The sequence below is a fragment of the Falco cherrug genome, chromosome Z (assembly GCF_023634085.1).
Source record: "Falco cherrug isolate bFalChe1 chromosome Z, bFalChe1.pri, whole genome shotgun sequence".
Taxonomy (NCBI): domain Eukaryota; kingdom Metazoa; phylum Chordata; class Aves; order Falconiformes; family Falconidae; genus Falco; species Falco cherrug.
In genome coordinates, this window is record NC_073720.1 from 80,835,489 (window position 1) to 80,860,063 (window position 24,575).

General features: G+C 39.6%; 1 long non-coding RNA gene across 2 annotated transcripts; it reads left to right on the plus strand.

The window, feature by feature from the left end:
- Positions 1–3,359: 3,359 nt before the first annotated feature.
- LOC129734765 (uncharacterized) lies at positions 3,360–24,575 on the plus strand. Of its 2 annotated transcripts, XR_008730370.1 has the most exons (4): positions 3,360–4,774; positions 14,110–14,207; positions 18,290–18,506; positions 21,248–24,575. It is a non-coding gene; the product is annotated as an uncharacterized LOC129734765 (long non-coding RNA). The 2 variants fall into 2 exon arrangements; XR_008730371.1 differs by lacking the exon at positions 14,110–14,207.

Here is a 24,575-nt window from a genome sequence, read left to right on the forward strand (position 1 = left end):
CTTCCGTGAACTAGCCAAAATCAGAGCTGGGCTGAGTTTCAGGCTGGAAGGTTCCCGAAGTGGTCGTCAGGTTCTGTCCTTCCTCTTTGGCTTGCAGCAGTGCGATGGGTTGTGGAGGATTTGAGTTTTTAATGAAAGCGTTGTACCTGGAACTTACTGTCGCTTGTTCATTAGCTATGTATGGTGATTTTAGCTTTAAATTTCCATTCACTGTACTGTGAAAGTAAGGCTTATTTCTACCTCCTCCTCAGTTATGATTTCTTCGCATGATATGAGGTCTTCTCCCATTATATAAAAGAAATGGTCTTTCTTAATACGATTCCTATTCTTTAGAGTACTATATATTAACCATTTTAATTCCATGTAGTTAGCAAACCCCAGGAAACTCTTTCTTAAGAAATCTTTCCTTCTTTCAGAATAATAGGAGGATTAAGGTATACACCAAAGATTTCAACATTTAGACACTGGATTAAATCAAAATCTCAGCATTCACTTGAAGGAAAACAAAAAAGTAGGCCTCTAAAATGTACACCTCTATTATGTATTCAAAATTAGAAATAAATGTTTAAAAACATCTGCTGGTTTCATATAGGCACATTCGCCTGAATTGACAATTAGCCATAGCAGAGAAGCGTGACCAATCCATGTGTGCCCGTGAGACAGTAGATCCCCACAGCAGCTTTGGAGGTGCCCACCAGCTCTGCTCGATGCCTGTTCGCAGTTACCTGTCCCTCTGCTCAAATATGCTCTGACTGCTGGATGTGCTTCTCCGTCCCTTCTCTTACGCCAGCTCTATCCACCTTGCAAGGAAAAGGGGCCCCATTATTCTTGAGGATGCTAAAAGGCTACGCACTCGTAGTCCTCCTGTAGAAAATATTTTACTTATTTAGAATTCAGCTTAAATAATTGATAACAGAGCAGGACATGACAAACATATGGCCTCTTTTCACTGAGAAACTTCCGGCAGTCTATATTGTTAAAAAAATTACTCTTGCAAGGTTATTCTCCTTTTCTGACAGCTCCTGAATGCCCAGCATTGGGGCCCTACGTGAGTTGCTAGCACTCTACACAAAAGCAAGTATTCTTTAAAAAGTAAATTCAAATTAAATGTAATCCTTTTAGCTTTGCCACTTTTCAAGAGCAAATGTGTAGCAACTCTACAATTAGCTCCCATTTCTTCTCTACAGTATTAAAGGAACTCACAGATCTTCAGTTGCCATTGAAATGTCTCTGTAAACCGCGCAACCTTTCACACAAAAGATAATTATGAAAGCGCTAACATTCATTTGACCACAACCAATACATAATTTATGAACTGGGTGTTTGAAATTATGCAAATATTATAAATACTTTTGTTGCCTGTACATCTGAGTAAGTATGATTCAGAAGAAAGTGTGCTATGGATTAATAGATTCAACATTTAGCAGATTTGCATTTTTACAGTGTTCTTTTCTTTGCTGGTTCATACTATCTTTAGTATCATAGCTCGGAAAACAACTCCTGACAATACTGTCTCTAAGTGAATATCCTGGCATCCCTATTCATCAGTCTTTTTGATGCTTAAAATATTTTTGCCTTCCTTCCAGAGCTTTTTATAAAGGGAGAGAGAGAAGTGCTAGTATCAAACTCACCACAAGCCTTTTGGCCCCTCTAGCTCCCGAAATGTATTTATTTATTATATATAATTGACCTGTGTACTGTTTTGTGGTAAAACTAGTTCTAGTGCTGCTGTGAATGTAATGCTAGCCTTCAGCAGTTTGGCTACTGTTATCCTTATTGCCTAAGTACTGTGAGAACATCGATTAATATATTTTAAAACCAGGACAGAACATTATGGTCAACTGGTCTGACCTTTGGCATGATGCAGGTTGCGGAGTTCTCCCCAGTAATTCCTGCAACAAGCGCAGTCATATATGACTAATAAACTGTGGTTGCACTAATGACACTTTTTGGCCACCATCCTCTAACCCATGGTCATGCGGAACAAAGGCTCGTGCAAATTACATCTGCACAGAAGAGTTGAGTGCTTAAGTAAGTTTAGGAAATTTGTGCAGTGTGGCCTATTGTAAAGGTCAGAGAGTATTTTTTATGCCTTTTCAGTGTTACGGATAATTGTCGCTTGATCTTCTGGCCTTCGGTAATACTGACAGTGGAGTTTTGCATTCTGGTTGTCAAACACAGGAAATATGCCAAAATAAAACAAAGTGCATTTACAGTGCGGTTTTCTAAGGTATCTGACAGGGCTCACAAGTAGTCATACTCTTTTTCTTCCAAAGGATTTGTAATTTGCCTGAGTAAAATGACCTTCCAGTTCCAAGCAAATGCTTAGAAATATGTACAAAGGCTACATACATTCATCGTCCTGTGTAATGCATTTGCTGCCAAACCCCAAATCACAGGAAACATATGTAGTTTCATCTTCTGTTACAGCAACAAAGAGTGAAGCTGTGAGACCCACTAAGGCTTCATAAACTATTCAAGCAAGCCTGTGCTCTGCTTCATGTGACCACAGGTCTGCTGGTTGTCTTTTGACAAATCTGTAAGAAATTCATGCCTGTATTTGGTTGGCTTAGTGTTTCCAGCCCAGCTGGATCCAAGATTCAGTGTGGATATCAGTACAGATGCAAAATGGGCTGGCATTGAGGAAACCATTCACACACAACCCAGGGCACTGCAGCTTGTGAGATCTGCCCCAGAAACTGGGTGAGGGGGGTGTAGTATCTCTGCTTTACATCAACTTTCCCATTATGCTCCTCATCCAGTGCAAGGAGGGGGCAAGGATGCTTTGTGAAGAAAATACTCCAGCAAACAGAAGAATTGATCCATGGGAGCATAAAATTCTCCTGCAATAAGAGGGTCAGGTTTTTTCAAATCCTCTTGCTGACTTCTGTTGGAATCACCAAGCTCCCCATACACAGGAGGTTTGGTCTTCAACTTAGCAAAGGTCACCACTCTGTATGGAGAAAAGCACTAAGGACAGAGGCGGTCCCAATGAGTATAAATAGTCTTCAGCACACATTGGGCAACTATTTGGAGAACAAAAATAGTCTGTGTGTGAGGTTGTGGGGGTGGGTGAGGGTAGTACAAGTGCCAATTCAAAGCCAGAGACTGGCTGACCTAGATGGGCTTCCTGACCTTTTTCCATCCTGAAAGCCTCCCCGTCCCTCACTGGACTGGAAGTCGTCTGGCTGTAATTAGGGGCGGTTGCTGCTTTCTCTGGCTTCCTCCTTCTGCACATTAGTTGTGTTTGGCGTGAAGCAGCGATGTTTGAAAGTGCTTGTGCCCCCCCCTCCAGCATTTGGTTAAGCCAATCAGTGGAAAAAATGACAATACTGTCTGGCATGGAATACAGGTGTTAAAATACCTTTATTAAAATAGAGGAAATAACACCTATTAGGAAGTGACCCTGAACTCACACATTTTATTATGGGTGGGAGAAGGCATTTTCCTTTCAGCATACTGTAAACACTCTTATTTCTTTCGTGGTATTTAACAGTAGGAATGGGTGCAATCTATTTTTATAGCATACAGTTTTGTTGTAGACTCATAGAGTGCCGAGCAATGACTTAGCAGGTTGCTTTTTTTTTTTTTTTTTTTTAGCCAAATCATAAAAACAAACTTTAAAAAAACTAAATCCACTGGCAACTCTCCAGCAACAGTGTGTGAGGTTGTTCCTGTAGAGTTATAAAGAAGAAGGAGAAGGAAAATCATCACTCAGACAAATCTGAGCTCAACGACCTTCTTCGGAGCTTCTTCTGAGAAATGACATTCTTCTCTATCGAGCAGGAACAAAGGCACTTGGGAGGAGGGAGCGAAACCTCACTCATGCTCTTCTGAAACGTGTCCTTGCCACTGACTGTGTGCATGCCGAACTGTGGGTGCAATCATGCATATCAAGCACCCACAACCATACAAAACCACTTCAAAAGCGTAGTCAGTGCCTGCTCCTCCATCTCCAAATGAAAAGCACACTGGCTGATTCAAGACGTGTGTTTCTGCTTTGGGCTTAAACAAGAGAGCATTATTTCAGAACGATCCCAAAAATATGTTCCTAATATACAGAGATGAAAGAGTATTTCACATACAAGAGGAAACATTAAAATGTCCATCCATTTTACTTCACGTTGTTAAACACTCGGGCGCTGATTCAGGAAAGCATTTCAGCACGAACCTAAGTGCTAATGCCTGAACTGGAAGAATTAGACCATCCAGGAAAAGAAGATACAACTTGCAAACACCAGTTAGTGTCTGTACATGTGCGTGTATGTGCATGTGTGTGTATATATTCACCAAAAAAGCAAAATGCGGAAATCAGTGATCGCTAAAAAGACCAAGAGATGAAGAAAACACCAAATTAGGCATCATTTTCACAACATAGTTTTAATCGGAAAAGGAAGCCTAATTTTTGGCTGACTGTGAAATGCTAAATAAAAAGAAAGTAATTCTGCTCTGCATTCAACCCAGTAAGACACCTCTGTGAAAGAGGAACAGCGTTCAGTGCTGTGAAACCCACCACTAGAAAACATTGGTGAATTCAGTAGTGTTTGTGAATCAGAAAAATTGCTCATGGCTTTGGAGGTACAATTGTTTACTGAAGAGAGGGGGATAAAAAGCTTTGTGATCTACTTGTGTCTATCCCAGCAGGGCAGTGAGGTTTAGCACAATTCCCCCCACTGCAGCTGGCACCTGTGCAAGCGTCAGCTGCAGCCCCACGCAGGTTCAGCACACAGCGTGATGGCCATGCACAGCCCCGGGGGACACAGACGTCTACAAGGTAAGAAAAATAACTGGGTGATTAGATGTGTATAAAGAAAAGCTCCCAGTTAGCATGCAAACTAAGAAACAGAAAAAAAATGTGTTAAGAGACCTGTTGCATGACTGGGGGAGGCAGGAGGAAGAGGAAAGGAAGGGGATGATATGGGGTGAGCAAGAAGATAAGGGCTACCATGAACTACAGAGGGCTTATATCCAAGGTATTTTTGCATAGATAAGCAGAACTACTGTCAGCCTGGCCCTGAGAATCAGGAAGACATATTCAGGGCTCAGAGAAACAGTGCTCCAACAAAAGGGCTCCAAGCTTTTCAGGATGTACCCATTAAAAAACTTAGACTTGAGAGTATTCTCACCCTATTACTTCTGTAAATGGAAAACGTTAATGATCATTTTTTCTTCACCACCACACACACACACACACACACACACACATTGCATTATTACTGCATTTAGCACTCTTTTCAGCACAAGTAGTTGCTTCAAAGCAGATTTTTTCAGGTTTGTTTTCTGTTTTGGTAGAAATATGCATCCACTCTGAAATGTAAGAGGCTAGGAGCAACGGTAATCGTACAGGGCAGGGCTGGGACCACAACAAGGGGAACTGGACATATTGATAAGTATTAGTGTCTCTAATGTCTATGGGTCTGAGAGTTTGGGTGTTGTTGGCTGTGGATGCATTTCTTTCATTGGGATGATGCTTAGAAATACCTTTGCCTCTACCAACCTCCGAGTGACCCTTTCTTGCCAATCCCTGTTACTCTGGCATGATTATTATTATGTTTGGTTGGATTTTTAGAGTATATCTAGGGGAACGTGATGAAGAAAAATGATTCATGGTCAAAATTCAGATACCTAAGCAGTGCACCCATATTTGCAATTCAGCTGTGCTCAGTTTGGTTTCTTTAGCTGGCTTCCTTAAGCTGGCAGCTCCATGCAAACTGCAATGGATTTATTTCTTCAAGTATAGCATGAGTAGAAAAGCTTTGTGCTAGGATTTCCAGCCTTTCAACAGCTAACCTAGCTGTACAATGAAAAAAAATTATTAGTTCCAACATAAAATACTGCCAAATGACTTCATTCCTTCATTTAGTCAAAAGGACCAAAACTTCATGTATGTATTTTTAAACATCACAGGCTGATATTATACCCTCATTTCTCTAGCAGAGAAAAGTCAAGATGATACAGCATAAAATTTAAGGTAAAGTACAATGTGTAGCCTGCGAAGGAAGAAGAACTTTTGGGAAGATGAATTTCCTGACATTTCAGTGAGATAACATAGTCTTCTGGAAAATTGACTAGCCTGTTTTGGCTGTGAGCACCAGAAAAATACCACAAATAAAATATTTGCATAGCTTATAAAACACTCAAGTTGAATATTAAAAGCATCTGTTTTCAAGGAATATACTGTAATTAAAAGGACTTGAAGTAAATCAGAAGTTCGGATTCCCCAAACATTAAGCATGTCATAAACAAGTCAATTGATTGGTTCAATATACAGAGTAATGGATGGACTGCTACATTACAAGGAAATCATTCTCTCCCGGGCCTCTGTGCCTCACATTAACCACATCAGTAAAGCAGAAATGGTTCACTGGCTTAGCCTACCCTCCAAGACTGCATTAAGCTAGATTACTACTGTAGCATGATACGGAGGATTATTCTGTCTTTCTCTATGTGGATTTGTGTGTGAGTATGTATGGGTTCTGAAGCTTTACATATTTCAGTCCTGAAGAGAAGCCAATATAGGAAACGTAGATCTACCCTGAACAGGCATTATTTATCACCAGTATGGGAGGTTACCTGGTATACAGACCAGCAGAAGAAAAAAAAAAAGAAAAAAAAAAGGAAAAAAGAAGAAGATAAAAGACAAAAAATAATAGGGTAAGGATTATTACAATACCATGAGAGTACTAGATGGATACTCTGAGTTGTGCCCTGAACCCCTGCTCTCCTATGAAGAAGCTCCAAAGATCATTGAAAACCTTCCTTTGAAGTTTTTCTTGCGGCTCTGAGACCAACAATTGTTGACTTCATTAGAAGCAGAAATGGCAAATGACAACAGTATTGCAAAGTGTTTTGCCATTGCAGCACCTGCTACCTGTGGGTCTTCTCTGGATGCCCAGTGTCTAACGCACACTTCTGAATGGTGCTTTTTCTGTAAGGAAAGTTGCAACCTTTTTCCTCACCCATGAGAAGTAGTCACACTGATATTCAAAGTAGTTTCACTTGCATCTGGTCCAAAGAGGGAGTGATGTTCTTCTGGGAAATCTCTGGCATTACAAAGAAACAGCAGTTCTGGGAGCAGTTTGGGTTTTTGTAAGGACTTTGGAAAACTCTTTGAAAAGGCAAATCCAGAACAACATGCACAAAAAAGAACACAGTTTCAAGCACGTGCAAATTCAGTGGGTAAATGTACAGTCTGTGAGACACCCAGACACTTCTGAGCCCACCTTCTTCCACCTTAAGCTTCTCTCCTCATTCAGCTTTAAGACCTCTTTGCACTGATACTTGCAAGTATACTTGAAGGACACAAAGGAAAGTGATTGCATGAGAACAACGTACATACCATTTAGGTTAATCTAAATCCATGTTGGCAGGCCTGCCAGAACAGCAGCCTCACCTGAATCCTGGGGACCCCTCAATCTGAGCAGAAACAGTCACTCTCTCATTTATAATCACACCGTGAGTCAGACAGTCTCTCTTGCAAAACTATTGCAAAGCCTCGATTCGTTTCGAAGGGATCTGCCCTCAATTTGTTCATCACAGCAATATGAGCATTCGCACAGTGAGAACACGGTGTTGCTGCTTGTATACAAACTGTGAAATGTAATGGGAAAAGGGTTAGCTTTTGCAATTGCCATGCTCCTAGACCTAGTCCTGGCAGCAGCCATTTTAACAAAGCGCTTGGAAAAGCAACCATTTTGCAGAAAACTATTTTCTGTGGCAACAGAGTGAGAGAGGAAAATGTCGTTCTTGCTTTGATTTGGAGTTAAAGAAACAAAAGCATATTAAAGGATTCAGGCAGCTCATCGTGCAAATGCAGAGACTCTTTCCTTTTCAGCAAGTTTCAGAAAAAGTCATCAGATGTTAGTGTGCAAAGAGAGCAGCTAATTCTAAAATCTGTTTAAATTGTTAAACTTATGTTAAATATGAAGGGATTCAGCTTTGCACTGAACTCATCCTGCCAGTACCACAGTTTTTATACTACACTTCTAAACGATTGTTACCAGCTGTGAGATTATAATGAGTCCATAGTGATTATAGAGCCTGATCCAACTTCTCATTGAACTTAGTGGCAATCTCCTTGTTGACTTCAAAGGCAGTTGGACCAAGCCCTAAGTTAGGACTTCAAAATGTCAAGTCCTGTGAAAATTCCATTGTACAAGCCAATGATAAATGCAAATGCAGATAATGCACCAAAGAAATATTAAAGTTGAAGACTTAAACCTCCCAAAAGCAAGAGAACTGTAAATTAATCCTATCATGGCAAATTATCCTAGCCCTCCTGGGTGGCACTTGTAGGCTATATTGCAGTTACTTGATTTTTCTTTATTGAAATTTTAATTGTATTTCTTTTCCTTTTTCCTATTTTCCCTGATATTGAACAATGTCTTAATTGGCTGCTGAGCAGAGCTTTTGATCTGGCTGACCTTTGGAATGTACCATGTAGTGATAGCAACCCTCCACAGCCCAAGCAAGATCTGCCTGAAACTCTAATGACAACTTTGAGCTCCCTCTCCCTGAGCTTCTTTGATGGCGTTAGCTTGACTGCCAAAGGGAACAAAGCCTTTTTCATGATACACTATTCCCTGCAGGAGCAATGGAGAAAAAGATCATTCTTGAAACTGAAGCCTAATTTGATAAGCAAGTATTTACTCCAGAAATTACTTTGAGAAATAGATGACTACTGTGAATTTGCTGAGACAGTTAAGAGCTGGTTCCGAGTCAGCAGCTGTCCTGCAGCAAAAGTGGTACTTTTTGTTAAATAATAGGGACTACATTTTATGGAGAAAGGCTATGATATGCTGTGGCCACTCACTTGACACCTGCCCTTCCAGGCATGCAAGCACATCTACAGCCACCTACACACCACCCACATAAGCTTCCTGCCCCTCGATTCTCCATCCATAAAATATGAGAACAGAATGGCACTACTTCTCAGGAGGCTTGTGAGATTAATGACTTTGAATCTTAGAAGTACCCTGATGCTGTGTTTAATAGAGCCACTTTAGTAGCTAAAATGGATTTGAGGCTTCTTCCTGGAGGTTCTGGAGAAGAGAACACGGCATCCCAGTCTGTCTTAATGCACTAAAGGAAGGAAAAGGGTCTCGTCCTAATGTTCACTCTTAGTTAAAAATCTGTTCTTGTGGTATATATCAGCACAGTATGTGCCATTGATAAATAATTTTTCTTGGCAGTGAACCAAAATGTTCAAACTTTCCAGGTCTCTCCATATGATGTAAGTACTTCAACAGGATAGAAAGACATGCTGTTAGAAGGGCATGCATGACAGGACATATTAGCAATTCATCTGCAAATTATTTGATTTCATCTGAACCCTGTTCTGATTAATCAGGGAGAAAAGCATTGCATTAGATAGAACATTGCTTGAGACTGAGCAAAGAATTGTATTAAATACAACCCTCTCATGCCTCTTTTTTTTTTTTTTTTTTTTTTGTTCCTCTCTAGCTCTTTCTAAAGAATATTAGCAACTACATTGGTATATTATGTTCTTCTGACTCTTTTTATACTTAACAGTGTGCTAAACAGTTACAAATAAATCAAAGGCTAACAGATTTCTACCTTTTAATGATAACAAGTTACACTTAGCTTCTTTTCTACTGCTTTCTGAAATCTAGATCAATTGACATAATCTTTTTGTAAGTATAAAAGGCATTCTGTCCTCCTTCTCTGTTTGATATCCTTAAGCTATTATTATTATTTGTTTGTATTACAGCAGCTGTCAAGTCCCAATTAAAATCAAGACCGACCATAATATGTGCTGAACACAGCACAATACCAAACACTTTTTTTTTTTCTAGAAGTTTATATTACAGTCACTACCAAAAATGTCATCAAATAAGCCCTATTTTAAAAGTAGGATAGTAAGGTGTAGGTCTTTAATGATACTTAGGTATTTAATTCTCTTTGCACAGGGAAGCTGTATTTAATGCTGGGGGCCACAGGTTTTCATTTGTGTGCCACAGGTGGTGAATACATGGCACAGAGACAACTCAGAGTAGTTGTTGGGTACTACTTGGAAGTATTTCAGATACAGTGATTAATATGTATGCTGCAGCCTGGTAATTTCTGCATCGATGCAATCCTTTGCTCTGTGTTGAACAATGACACACTCAGTGAAAAGCTTGTTTCCTGTTCAAAAGTAACTGGATTTCAGTAGTTTTCAAATGTTCAAGTACTCTTCAAGGCTGCAATGTTTCAGCATTTCACAGAAAGTCTGCAGCTAGACTGGACGTGAACTCAGATCACCAGTCACGGTGACAGGAGAGCATCTTCTTAAATATTTTCCTGATAAACCTTTTCTATTTAAATGACTCAAGGTAATTCTTTCTAAAAGAACAAATTCTGCTTATGATGGATAACTAAAAACCGTCACTCAAACGTTCAGAAACATGCATGTCTCCTTCATCTTGGAGGTATGTTATTTTATTACTGCTTTTGCTTAGGAATCCCAGTTGCTGTTGGGCATTTGTGCTGTTCAGCTGTTACAGAGTTAGAGTGGAAGACAGAGAAGCATGCAAGAGACAAGGTTTAGGGGCATGGGGTGCAAGAACAGGGGCGTAAGGTTATGGAATAACAATGTCAGCCATGTGGCAGCTATAAAGCACACAAAGTACCTTTCTGCTCAGGAAAGCCACAGTGACACAGGAACAGATGTCGCTTATACATATTGTGCTGAACTGGGTGGTCAACTGCTATTGCTAAAGAGCAAGTGTTGCGTGAGGAGTTGCTGGTTATGCTTGTGCATCAGGGTTTTTTATTTCCTATAGCACTGCCTTTGATTAATTACTGTTCACTTCACAGAACCTGAATGTGAATCGGATGGACAGAAACAAGTTTCTCAAATCTCATATATGAAGCCCACATGATAAATTTTCCTCCAGCTCTGTCTGACAGGAGCTTCAAATCTAATGAGACCTTTCTGAGATTTCATTGGCAGCTACTTAAACTCAGAAGGCAAGAGAAAAGAAGTGGTGAAAGCAGGCTAATGTGGAAACCTGATAGAGACATTTCAGAATCGTAGTGGCGTATCACTCTCCATCCTTAACATTTCCCACGATGGAGATGAAAGGCGCTTGTGCGAACGTCTGTCAGACAGAAGAAGTTGATATGGTGTATATCATAACTCTGCCCTGCAAAGCATGGCCATGCAGAAGGTACATGACCAAACAGATGCAAATTTCTGAAGAGGAATGAAGAGGCAGGAGTGAAATGTGTCCAAAGTCCTTTCTTTCCAGTTAGACCTTGGAAATGTGAATCAGGGAACGAATGAGCCTTTACACCAGCTCACCAAGCTTTTTTGTCACAGTGCAAGAGGAGCCAAAGAGCGTAGAGCATCCTGGCTACCATACAGCTCCCTTGACCCTACCCAAAAACGTTTCTGGACGGCTGCTGCAGCACCCGTGTGTGCAGGCTCTGCTGGATGCTACTAAAGGTTTACAAATGACCTGTGAGCAGGGCACTCATCCCTCAGATTTAATAAAGCCAACAATTGCCTCTTTTCTGTTTTGTTTTGTGGCACAAAACACACAGTTTAATTGCCTAACAAAACATACAACATTTTAACATTGTCAATATAATATGGAGAGTATGAGCAAGCTGGCTCTTTAATGTATCAACACCCAAGAGCGTTGCTAGCGCGCTTGAAATTTTCCCCTTACCATCAGCAGGAACCTTTGCCTAAAAGCTTTGTTTATACAAGAGAATAACACAGGACAAAGAAATAGAGCAAACAGATATATCCAAAACTAAGATAGTTACCAATGCCTTGTAGATTAGGCGTGAGCCTATGGTCTTGTGTGTTGGTCTTCAGCTGCTGCAAGCCTCCTGGAGACCTCAACGAAGTCTCCATTGTTTGTATAATTCTATCCCTTTTAGTGAAATGGCAGTAATGTCCTCCTCATCTTTTGTCTTGGCTACTTCAACTGTGATCTCTTTGGCACCCAGTGCCTCTTATATCATGTCAGTACAGTAGGACTCCAATGTTCATTGGTATTTCTTTGAACTTCTATAGCTTTATCATTTTCTAGCTTTTACCATAGATCCTTATTCAATGTGAACCTTAGCTCATACATAAACTCCTGTCATTCTTTCAGTGCTCCCTAAACATATTGAACACCACATTCAATATTTTTTAAGACTGTGAATTTTGTATTAGTATTCAATTTTCTGAAGGTCATAAAAGAACCAAACCTAGTCTAAAATATCTAAAATAAATGGTCCTGGATCTGCATTTCCTTGAATTGTGTGTTTTGAGCAGAGCTAAGTAAATGCGGTCATTTAACATTCAGGGTATTTGTTTCTTTCATCTCAGTCACTTTAGCTTGTATCTGGAAAGGAAATACTAAGAGATGGGCTACAGCAAGTTAATTTGCAGAAATACAATGATAAAAAACCTGTTGAAAATAAAAATCAAGTTGGAAAAAGACTGTTTCTCTTTCAAAGAAAGGATGTCTACTTGCAGATACTTTAAGATATTTAGACTGTACTTTCTCCAGCCCCTGACCCACTTTCAAAGAGTTTTTAAAAATTGTCAAAGGAAACACAGATGTGTTTTTCATGGAATTTGACATTGTATGTCCAGTACGTGGTAAAGGAAAAATGTCTGCTATCTACTTGAACCTTTTTCCTGCCGTGTCAGTCTGATGAGAAAAACTGCGTCTTGAAGACAAAAAGAATAGGGGGTTAAGAACAACACAAGAGATTGATTAACCCTGTGTTGTTATCTAGCAAGTGTCAATAACAAAATGCTACTGGGCTCCCGCATTGTTTCCTTCTAAATTTCCAGTCTCACACCTGTCACATCTCAAGATAACTATCCATCACGGAGTCAAAGTGGCAAACAACTGTGTGGTCCCTTGATAAGGAATAGTGACACAATTTGTCTCCTTCTCCTCCCACAGATTGCAACTAATGGGCTAACAGCAGGTTACAATAGCACGAGATGGATTTGAATGACTGTCAGTGCTAGAAAGCAAGCACAGCTGCAGAATAGCCTAAAGAAACACTTCAGTTTAGATGAAAATCTGAAGCAACGTACAAAATTGAAACCTAATCAATCCGCTTTAAAAGGATTTAATGGTAGTCTTAAAAGTTAATTATTGCACATATTGGAGGGTTATTTATGACATGCTCTGCCCTGTTAATGGCAAACTATTGCAGAAGCCAAGACACAGCTCCTGCACAGCAAATAATATTACAGTGGAAGGAGACGCAGTAAGACTGAGAGTATAGTATACAAGACTACAAAATGCCTATCTGGCATCACATGACGTTTTCCAAATGGATTCCATGGCACGACATTTAGAAATGTTGAGTTTATAACATGAAAATATGAAATCAAATGTACAAACAACAAAGCTAGGAACTGGGAACCAATTCAGCTCTGATTCAACAAAGCTCGTTTTATTTAAGGTTAGAACATGCATTTTCACAACAATAACTTCTTGAAATTTGTTCAACCTCTCCTCTTTCCCAAACTCCCTCTGCTAAAAATCTATGTGTATAAATCTGTATTCATAATGGGGAGTCAGTATGAATTTTTCAGTCAGACAGGCCCAAGGAACAGCATTAAAGTCGATTGAGACGTAAAGCACATATCAGTGATTTAAAAGGAAAACAGCTGTTGCGATAGTTATCCACAAGCCAGAAATTACAGATGCAGTAAAATCAGTCCTGTGGTTATTTTGAAAAGAAAGCCTAGTACATTAAGATATGATAAATATAGGTAGTCAAATGGCCCTAACTTGCTGCTATAGTAAGCCTATGAGGAAAACCCTAAAACCCAGTCTACCCTCACACGTGACTTCTTGTCTTCAAGCTCACTCCAGAATCTGCAGAAGGAGCTGGAGCAATTGTCCTGCTTTTCAGGTCCTGAGCTGAAGTGAGTTGCTTTGGCTCCATGAACAGCAGCCCATATACACCTTTGCTGAAGCAAGGATGTGCCCCTTAGCACCTCCTTAAGGGAACTGGGAAGGGATTAACTTTGAGGAAGACACTATGACTCCTGTTAGCTGCGATCTTGGTGCTTCTGCTAGATCTGCCTCTGATCCTCCTGTTCATGGTTGCCAGAGCCCTGTTCACCTCTCTTTTCAGGCTGACTTCAATTTAACACCTTCCATTTCAAACGAGGGGTGTGTTGAACAGAAGCCAACAACATCTGGATTGAATGATACTGACATCCATGTAGGAAGGTAGGAGGCTTTAAAAAAAAATCCCCAGGATGGCTTCACACCTGAAAATGATTGTCCTCTATTTACTAGTCACTCTCTCACTCTGGTATCTTTTGTTCTCAAGCTACCAAAAACTGCAAATGAAAAGGGTTTCCTCAGGGAAAACAATGTAGTACAGTTCCCAGAAGTATTGTGCTCATGAGGCATGGGCTGAGGCAGAATATTACCAGGCTGTAGAGAGCTATGAGATAAGCAGATGATTTGGGCAGGAGGCTCAGCTTGTAACCTGTTGTGAGAAAAAAAACACAGGCCTGCCTATTTTAATAGTAAGCAGTGCAGTAAGCCAACACTTTTGCGATGCAACATTGCAGAGAAAGAACTGGATGACCTTGAAGAGTGAAGATAGAGAAATATGATGTAATTTAATAGTAAAAAGTGCAACAGCATGAACCTGGAGGCTAATAGCAGGAATTCCTGCTATCAGCTGGAGTTCATCAGTTGGAAATAATACAGCAGGAGAGAGACTTTGGTATACTAATTACACACTGTATGATTAGGAGTTAGTAATACTGTGGCCATAAAAAATGCTGGGGTGAGGTATTCCTGTAGAAATGCAGAAGTATTTGCTCTGTCGTGCAAAGCACCCACGAAATTACATTTGGACTGTTGTGCACAGCTCTGATCAGCCAGGTAAAGGGTTCACCGGGATTGGCACGTGAACAGGGACAGCCTGCTAAGCCAAGCAGGGAAAACAAGAGCCTGGCTCGTAAGCAGGAATGAAAAGGGTCTGGCTTCTTTCAGTTTGCAAAATTGGGACTGAGGAGGAATATGACTGCAGTCTATAAATACATTAGTAGTAAAGAACAACTGCTAGTGAAGGGCAGTGTTGGCACAAGAACAAATGTGTATAAACTGCAATGAGTAAGTGTATGCCTGTAATCAGGAGGACTATTCCCAACCACCAGAGGATTCTGCAAACTCTTTCAGTAGGAGTAGAGAAGTCTGCAAACTGAACTGCTTTCCAGACAGACATTTTTACCTGTTTCCTAAAGTGACTGCACGACCTAAACATATAATTAGGTCTAGGACAGCAGGTCCTAGACCTGGTGGTCTGGGAAGTACTTTTCTAGGGATAAATCCAGTAACCCAGTGAATGAGAGACTGAGCCCTCACCTCTCCTGCCATCACAAACCTGGGGTTCACACCTTTGCCAAGTCGTATACTGGGAATGTACAGATACAAATCAAGTTGCATCCAGCTACATTTCACTGGGCAGCCAAGGCTGAAGCTGCCCTCCAGGTAGCTTAGAAGTTGAGCTGGAAAGGGAAGCAAAGACAACGTTTTGGTTTTCTTTCTCCAACAAATCATTTCCCATTTTCCAGCTGTAATCCCTCTATTCCTGTGCATTGATCTTCCTGATAGTCTGGAATTACAGCTAAGGTCTAAGATCAATTCAGTTTTAATGAAGTCAAAAAAATTCCCAGGAGAGGATACTTTTTTTTTTTCTTTTCCCAAGTCCCACTTAACATGTTACTGCCTCATTCACTTAAGGGTGCTTTATTTAAGATTTCCTTGGTGATTGCACTAAAAAGTGACAGTAAGAGTCAAGCCATTTCCCTTCTTCCCTACATCTACTCAAGGCAGGACAAAAATGTGACCCTGACAAAACTGGAGAGGAAAAAGTATCGTGTTGAATTAATTTAATAAAAATGTACAGCACTGAAATAAAATCATCACGTTCCTCTGTGCCCTTACAGCACAGTGCAGAATAGAATGCTACCTTGTCTGGGTGACGTGACAATAAAAGCAGATTATGTAAAAGCAACCAGACCCTACTGGGACAAATGAAATAAAGCAGTAGCTATGCTCTAACTTAAAATCAACATCAATACATCATGTGAGCTCTAATGATGTATTTCTGATAAATGGCAGGACCATGTGATTTTAAAATGCATCACATAATGTTGGGGTTTATCATGCCGGTTTGACCATCTGACTATGTTGGAATTACTTCTACTATTCCTGATCACAGAGGAACTTCAGAAAGACAGCACTTTTTGATTGTTTGCAGAAGCCATAAACAGCTTTTTCCGCCTTTTCAAATGTTAGTTTTTCTTCTCCAAAGGGAGCAATAATCATTAACTCCTACTGAACTACCTGGTTTAAAATCCAATTTATCTCAACTTTGCATATTTGAAAAAGGTATTTTACACCACTGGGGAAGGAAAACATGGTGTCCTCATGTAAATCGGTCTTGACTCATACCTTTTGAGGGACCCACGGCACAAGACCTTAAAATTATAGATGCTGTCCTATTTTATCTATTTTGTTGGAGTTTCTTAGGGGAGCAAAGGCAGAAATCTCTGTCAAAGAGGAGAATTCCTGTTTTCTTCTCTGTCCCAGATTCTTGAAGGAAGGCAGGACATGAAACGTATGAGGTCTGTGCAGAATACATAGTATGGATGTGTAAAGATAACCTGCATAAGTCAATTATATCTTTGCTACATGTGACTAATGTGGCTATCTATCATACCTTCTTTCTGACAAAACTTCATATTGCACCTGCTTTCATTTTCTTTCCCTTCCTTTCAGATATTTATGCCTGTAGAGGCAGCCAGGTGAACAGCCCAGTACAACAATTACAGATACATGAGTTATGTTTTGCACTTTCTTTGATCAACTACCTGTTTTATAGACAGGATTAGAAAATTTATATTGCAGCCTTAGGATCCCATTTTATGTTCCACTTTTCTGGATAGATGCTGAAAACCATAAAAGGGAGATTTCTTAAAGTGTTATTAGCAGTAAGCTATTGCAGTGTTAACATCATCTGTATTGTGGCAATGGAAACTCCAGGTAAGCATCTTCTTTTTCTGTCCATTTCTCTCTTTAAATTTTATTTATAGCCTTGCAAAATACTTGCATCCACATAACCCGCCCTTGCCGACTTGCCAGAAGATTAATGATATCGCAGTGTTCTTGAGAACAGAAATGTGTCTACCACCCTGGTAAATAATCTCTCCTTTCGCACGTTAAAAGTGATCTGGGAACAGCGCTGGAGAGAAAGGACGGTGTGCCATGCGGAACTGGCACACAGGCAGGTGTCCCCATGCTGCTAATTGCAACACACGAATCCTGCGACGTTAGTCACCCCTTCCACTCTCATGCCTCCCTTAGTGTTTGGGACAGAGGCTGGCTCCCTGTCAGCAGCATGGGGGACATAAACGAACACCCCACATAGTGCAAGGGAGGCTGCACCAGCAAAAAAAGGCACCAAAGGGACAACCACCCCAAAAACACCTTTGGTGCTAGCAGCATGCCCACTGAGCAAAACCAGAAAATGGGTCCCAGTCTCATTTTCTTTCTGGGGGTCAAGTTGTCTAATACCTTTATACAGTTTCTCTGTGATCATATACCTGAAAAGTCCATTTTAGAGGAAAAAAAAATAGCTTTTGCTTGTCTGGGAATGGAATGAGAATATTCCCTTCTCCATGCTGTTGTTCCTTTTCAACACTAATAGTCCCTACTTTTTGCTTGTGGATGGTTTCATTTTAATTTTTTTTTCCTGTCCTTTTCTTTGTTGTGAACCTGGTTCCAGTTTTTTTGTCTATCTCTCTCTCTCACTTCCTTTGACCTTTTCCTTTCTGTTTCACTCTCTCTCTCTTCTTTGTCCACGTTGGCAATAGTCTTTAGCTTATGCTCTTTTATCAACCTTCTGCTTCTTCTTGTTTCAACTCTCTGGACCTGATTTGCAGCTGCTGTGTTCTTCCTACAGTCGTTTACACATGTGCGACACAGGTGTAAAATACTACCATTTTCATTTATGCTGCTTGTAAATGTCAGCAGAAGAGAAAGAAGAACCTGTCCTTCCCAGGGTGAATCAGCAGACTTTCAGGAGTGTCAGATACATATGAGCAAAATCTGTGTGAGTCACCAATCACTCCTAATCCATGCCTGATCTCTCACAAACTGTCTCATGCTATTGCTTAACCCTCCAGCTCTCCACTTTTCCCAAGGGCTCCTTTAATCCAGGTTCTTCTTTAAATGAGAGGATGTTTTACTTTGATTTGGGGGATTTTTTTAATTTTTTTTTTTTTTTACAGCTTCCAGACTCCGGGAGAACTGAGCTAAAAATACACGCATGGAGCCAGGTATCCACGTGTCGTGTTTACCCTCTCGAACAGCAAGCCATGCAAGAGCAACTGGAGATGGAAAGAGAAACCTTACACATGTATTTCCAGCTAATGAAAGAAGCTACACAGCATTTTGCTTATTCTAGAGCTTTTCTGAATTCATTGAAACACCTGATGACCTCACAAGGTGAGGAGGGGTTTTGGTGAAATTCTGACTATTTTGGGGCCAGATGTATTCTCAGAAGTCTCCATCTTTTTCTAGGATAAGTTCAGAAATCACTTTTAAAAGAAAATCAATAAATGCAGGAAGCATAAGGTGAACAGTTAAGTGGCGAAAGCTCAGCACCAGTTTGCCTCGAGTGCCGGTACCAGCCCCGCTCTTGCATTGCCCACTTCTGCTCACGGTGTGCCACAGACCCAGCAGGACGATGACATGTTTGGGAGAGTCCAAGTACACCTCTGCTCCAGGTCCGGGGACAATACAGTGGTGCAGAGCTCAGTAAATAAATGCAGCAGCCCAAAAGACAAAGTTATGTACTGTACAAGCCCCGTGTTATTAGCTCTTTTTGCCACCGTTTCATTGTCAAGCTACAGCATCCCGTTAGATATTTTAGCTGTTGCACGTTTTACCGCAGCCTGCTTTGGTAAGCTGCTTATTCCTATGTGTGCTCTTGTGATAAATTTTATCAGTGCTCAGCTGAAGGTTTTTCCACGAGGCAGCTGCACAGTGGCTTTTTATCTGTTGTGGCACCCCCCAACCAAAATGCAAAAATTATTTTTTTTTAAAAAAAAAAAAAACAACTTAATTTATGTTGTGGCATTTCTGTCCGTAGATGTCGAGTTAGCAGTTTGTGGTCCCAGAGGAAGCTTACGGGAAACAGGGAGCCTAGACACAAAGTAAAATATGGCCAGGATAAAAGCGACAACAAATCGTAATTAAAAAGTATTAGAGGTTGTCCACTTCTAAAGAGCAAAGAAGGTTTGATACCTGCTTTCTCATTTCTCTCACCAGTTGCACTCATGGTATATACAGCTCTCACATAGCAACTGGATAATCTTCTCTACGTTTTAGTTCACTCGTTTTAAGTAAAAACTGCTCTCGGCAACAACTTCATTTTAAAGGACAACTGACCAGAGAGTGTGGAAACTCAAAACTTAAAGGCCCTTTGCCTGTGACTAGTGATGGATTAATATCTGTCTTCCTGTCCTATATTTTCCATCTTTTTACACCTTTATTTGGATCTTATTTTTACCACTCCTCTAGAAGCTTTCCCATCAATGGCACTTGCCAGAACATTTACTTAGTGTTCATTTCTTTAATCACTCTGTTCTATAGTTCATCAATTAAAATGCTTTCCCGCAAAGTTCCCTGAGGTTTGTCCGCCAACAGGGGTATTTTAAATAGGATAAATAATGCCATATAGTAAGTTTCTAGCATCCATAATAGAGAACTTTAAAGATCATCTGCAGGATTAGTTTCACTGTTTCAAGCTACTTCAGTTTTCTTCTAAATGGAAAAGTGTCACATACAAGTGATTTTTCAAGTTTCCTTTCTTAAAGAAATCATCCAAGAAAGTGTATGTCAAGCAAAATTTTGCCAGCCATTCCTCTGTCCTCTGGATTTTAAGGCAATGACTATATACTATGCTCATTACGAAGGAAACATTTTCTATTCAATTTCAACTATTTCAATAACACCAATTTATTTCAATAGGCATCATCCAAATAAATTTATTTCAATAGGCATCATCCAAATAAATTAGCAACACCAGTTGCTAATGTTATTTTGAGGTTCCGTCAGACTTATGAGGTCTTGTATCACTGAACTGAGAAAAGTTCATGTACTGAAACACTATAATTTTATAGAATTTTTTGTTATGATTTACTCAATATTGATTTTTAAATTGGATTCCTCCAACTGCCAAATTTGTACACCTAAGAGTTGTTATGGCTCTGAGGTAGTATACCAAAATATATATTCTTCAGGTACCAATATGTATGTGTGTGTATACATAAATATATTTAACTCAATAAATACTCCTCTAAAACACCTCAATATTTAGCCTATCCTGGATATGTATTTACCCAGTCTACCTCCCATGTTTACCTAAGTGATTAGAAAAGTCTCTCAGGCAAACAGGGCAGGTTTTATAACCTTCCATGGAAGTCTTTGTAAATTTGCTTTTTGAAGAAAAAGATCACTTTGGCTTCTTACTCTGTTAATTTCCTTTCATTTTTTTCATATATAAAATTATCCTCCTTGTCCTTCAAGGGAAACTGGATAAATAAATTTTAAAACTATTCCCAGTGTCTGGATGCTTTAGGACCAGGATTCATCAAGGGATTTAAACTTCTAAAAAAATGGCCCTACTGACTGCATGGGGAATTACCACATGTCTAGAAGGCTTGTAGTTAAGGTCCTTGCTGAAGGTGTCCACACATCTTTTGTTAGTGGACAGCAAATAATTTAAGAGCACTGTATTAACAGCAATGAAAGATAATGCAAAATTAGGAATGTCGCTGGAAAATGTGAAAAGGATGCCTTTAAGATTTTAGTCCTCTTGTTTAGCAGTAGATGCTTTAGACACAGAGCCTTGGCTGATTAGGTTGCTTTTTGATGCACGGCATCCTGGAGCCTTCCTGACTTTCCTATGTAGTGAAAGTAAGGCCGTACCCCATGGGGGAGAACAAAACCTAAACAAAACAAAATGTCTCTAAACTAGCACCAGATTGTACAAATAAAACATGGGGACTTGCTGTTCAAAATATGTTTCAACAGGAATTGTGGGGAAATGTGAACATATATAGTAATGAACTCACGGTACAAAAGCGGAGCTTACCGCAATTCAGTTTCCAAACAATAGCATTTTTTGTGGGCTTGATCCTCAGAACTGCTGGGCACTTTAAACAATTTCCATTGACTTCTAGGGGTGAAGAAAACAGTCAGTACTTCACAGCACTGAGCCACATGTTCAGAGTGCATATGCGAGAGCCAGCCAGGAGCTCCAGCCAGAAATGCTGGCTGCATCTTGTTAGCCGCAGCAAGAGCTTGCATATTAGACCTTAAGTGCTGAGCCTATTGTGAGCCTGGAGAAGTTACAGTATTTATGGAAATCAGCCTGGAAACCTTCCCTGCATTCACCTTCAAGCCCTACCAAGTTAGATTATGCAAGTCCTTTTAGATACTTTGAATAATTATGGACAATTAAGGGATATGAACCAAATCTGAAACCTTTGTTTATTCCTTTCATCAATAAAATACTCAACATGGCTCAGATGGAAAACAACAGGGGGGAATCTGCTTCTTACGACAGCCTTGTTTATTAGTACCCCTTGGCAATGGATTTTTTAATAAGCTTGAGCCTATCAGCCTTTGCAAGTTGCAGCAGAAAAGGGTTAAATATCCCTGAAAGTGACCTTATGGGAGAAAACCAAATTTTTCAAGACATTATTTGTGGAGGCTTTGAAGTAGGCTTGAAAAACTGGATTCCTTTTTCGTATTCAGCATGTACAATGTGCAGTATCTGTAAGTAGTAAAGGAGCAGTTCATGAATTCAAGAATCTATGGTCAAGCTTGTCCTTCAGTTATGTAATATTAATAACATAACATAATAGTAATATTGAAAACTATAACTATTGTTTAATGTTGTTATTAATGTTGTTATTACTATTATGATTGTGAAGTTAATCCATAATTTGCTGTTGTTGAGGAAAGACAAGATCTTTTCTTTTAGTCAACCATGAAATATTAAAATATTGTAGTTCCAAGAAGAACCTACTACCTGAGAGCAGAAAGGTCCACTAGGAACCCTAGTAAGATGATTATATCCAATCCAGAAAACAGAAGGATAATGTGAATGGTAAGAAAGTTATGAACTGCAGAAATAAATGTCAGCCATATACGAGTCCTGTTTTCAGAAATGTTTTGAGACTTAGCCCACTGATGTTTGTAAAGCATTTGTGTGATCCTTGAGTATCAGAGTTAAAGGAATGCAAAATATTGCAGTTAGATGTCAGATATGGCTGAAATGCAGAACAAACAAAAGACAAAAGATTTGCCCTATACTTGCCCCTCAATAAGCAGTCATCTATTTGTGGAATATTTATATTATTCTTATTAATAGACATGTGGAAGCTTTCTTCTAGAGTGGTTATTTGCAAACCATCTACAGCCTATGATTTGTAATGCTTAGAAAAGCACCAGAGAGCAAAATTGCAATACATTGAATTCATGGCTTTTGATAAAATTTTTCTAGCTATGCAGCACAAGGTCTTCAAGTACATACAGTATCTCAGATGCATCCTCTTAAAAAATAGCAGTATATTATAAACAAATGCAGCTGTGTTTGGAGCCCCTTCTGAGCTGCATATGAAGTCTATAAAGCAACCATCTTTCACTTCTTGAAAATTACAATGCTAATTAAAAACTGCCTGGTTGATTCCTGGTTGTATTAATAAATGAGGAAGACTTTATTCCACTGCAATGGTTTTCTGTGAGATGGCATATATGTTCTTGCACAACAGGATCCAGATAGAAGACTCTGAAGTTATTGTCTGTCTTTCCAATGCTTCTTTGTTGTTACTTCCAAGATTTTCTTTCCAGTTCAGGACCTTGCAACTTCTAAAACTTTTCAGCAGCATTTTAAAGATAAACAGATTGATTCCAGATTGTCTGCCAGTCATGCTATATCCTGTGTTAAAACTGATGATGTATGGATGAGAGGAGATTCAGGTAGGACCTAAAGCACATATGGTCAACACACATTGTATTCAAAGGAAAAAAGAATTCAAAATTCAGAGAAACACTTTTGCCTTTTGAATCTTTTGGCTTAAACTCCACACTCTCTCTCCTTGAACAATATCAGATAATTCTTTTTACCTGTGGCTTGCTATCTTTGCAAACACTGAAGAATAAAAATCATTTTAAGAAATGACTGAACATGGGAACCGGTGCTCAGTAGTATTATTGTTGCAAGTATTTACTAGGTGTCTTATCGCTCAGTCCTAACCAGACAGATCCAATCCTCAGAACATTACCTGCCACCATCAGCACTGCCTGTTGGATGTGAGAGGTCACGGTTTTGCCAGAGCATCTGATCTTGAGACCTCATTGCTGGAAACAGCCATCATATGCCTTCACCATGAGCGCTTGCTGATGTCCGTTCAGTTTGCAGCATGCCCAGCTCCATCATGTAAACCTTATGATTGCTTTTCATTAACTGGTGTATATTTTTATATGACTGCTGGTATACTAGTTATAAGGTATTCTGATTTTTTTAAAACAGTATTTTATTCAAAGTAATAGTATTTGAAAGAATGAGTTATGAATAACTCTTCTGATTTTGAGCACTCCAACAGACACACTAAGTAGTGGTAGTAATATGCTTACTCTTCTTTCACAGATATATAGGAATAAGGAAATATGGTGGTTAGGAAATCTAATTTTTTGCACAAAAAGCAGCAGTGGAGTGACTATTTTCCCCTATTAAAGTACCGAGACATCTTAAGCCTGGTAACTGGGGCCACGATCATACGTTTTTTTGAAGTAAAAATCATCCACTGTGACCATCTGAACTCATCTTTGAGTCTAAACCATAACCACACATATGTAAACCACCATTGGGCTGACGGTGAAGGTAACAAATATTATGACTATAATGTCTGCAATAATTGATATTTAGGGGGGATAAAGAAAAACTTTGTTTCTAAGCAAGAGTTCACAAAGTTCACTCCAGAAAACGTGTATTACACTAAACTGCTTCATCACACGGAAAAGGTTTGCTCACATTTTGCACATATGTTTGCACATTTGTTTTGTTAAAACAAATGATGATGTCATTCACCTATAGCAAGATGAAGCTCTGCTGTATGACAAGCAGCTGCTTTTGCGTTAAATCATCCCTGGCATCTCTGAATTTACTCCTCTTGTTTCAAGACTGTTCTTTTTTCAGATCCATACCTGCAGCATTTCATTCATGAATTTAACCTCTCCAGTGCAAAGAAGAGGCTGAATTTCATTCTCCTTGCCTGAACTTCCATGAAAGAAATTATGGTGTTTCAAATAAAAGATGTACACTTCTATGTGCTCAGCACTTGCTGAGATGGTGGGGCCTGCACCCAGACCTTATGGGTCTTTCCAGTCATCCTCATCATGTCTCAGCCCAGGAGAATTTAAAATTTAAACAATCCCAAAGCAAAAAGCTTCTTCCCCACCATAACTTGGTAGGTACATACATCCGGACACACTAATCACAGA